The sequence below is a fragment of the Myotis davidii genome, unplaced genomic scaffold, assembly GCF_000327345.1.
Source record: "Myotis davidii unplaced genomic scaffold, ASM32734v1 scaffold1429, whole genome shotgun sequence".
Lineage (NCBI taxonomy): Eukaryota > Metazoa > Chordata > Mammalia > Chiroptera > Vespertilionidae > Myotis > Myotis davidii.
Genome location: NW_006300023.1, coordinates 19,964 through 21,207, shown reverse-complemented (window position 1 = coordinate 21,207; position 1,244 = coordinate 19,964).

Genomic DNA, 1,244 nt, shown 5'->3' with positions numbered 1-1,244 from the left:
AAGTTCTAGTTTTCGTACCATTTGATTATCATTGTTTTTATTATTATTTTTTCCTATATGTACATTGTTTTTCTGTTTTTGTTCATTTTATACATATTTTTGGTTGATTTTTCTTTGTTAAATGGCATTTAAATATATAAAATAAATGTCAAAAATATAAATCTTTTTTTTTACTATGGTTGCAAATATAAAAAAAAATTATGAATGTTTCTATATGTGACACGGCACCACAGTTAAGTTAGGATTTTTCAAAATTTTGACAAGCCGAGCTCAAAAGGTTTGCCATCACTGTTCTAGAAACTGGAAAAAGTAAGGAAATAGATTCTACCCTAGAGCCTCCAGAAGGAACGCACTGCTGCCAATGCCTTGATTTTAACCCATAAGAGGCATTTCAGACTTCTGACACCAATCTCTGGAGGAGGAAATCTTCCCTCAGAGCAGGAAGAGAATGGAATGACCTGTCATTCATCAGAAAGTCATGTTCTTAATAAGTTAGTTCTGCTGCCTTACTTCCTGAAATACTGGTCCCCCCCACTCCAACCAAGATATTCTGTATTCCTTCCTCTGCAAAATTTTCTTATAGAAAAAAATTGAGAAACTATTTCTAGTTCCCTAGTTCTTCTGTTCCAGTGGGATCTTTTGGTATATCCTCAAGTAGCTCAGTGCCTTCCCATATTTATTTCTTCCATATGATACAGTCACCTAATAGCCAAATTTTCTTTATTTTGAAAAATTTTAAATCTTCAGAGGCATTAAAAGAATAGTACAAAGAACTCTTTTTAATGTCTTTATTTATTTTTCTTTATTGATTAAGGCATTACATATCTGTCCTTATCCTCCCATTTCCCCCATAATCCCCCCACTCATGCCCTCACCCCCCTGGTGTCTGTGTCCATTGGTTAGGCTTATATGCATGCATACAAGTCCTTTGGTTGCTCTCTCCCTTACCCCTATCTTCCCCTGCCTTCCCTGGTTTGACAGTCTGATTGATGCTTCTCTGTCTCTGGATCTATTTTTGTTCATCAGTTTATGTTGTTCATTATATTCCAGAAATGAGTGAGATCATGTGGTATTTATCATTCTCTGACAGGCTTATTTCACTTAGCATAATGCTCTCCAGTTCCATCCATGCTGTTACAAATGGTAAGGATTCCTTCTTTTTTACTGCAGCATAGTATTCCATTGTGTAGATGTACCACAGTTTTTAGCATGACAATGGGAAATACAAGCTACATTCAAGCATT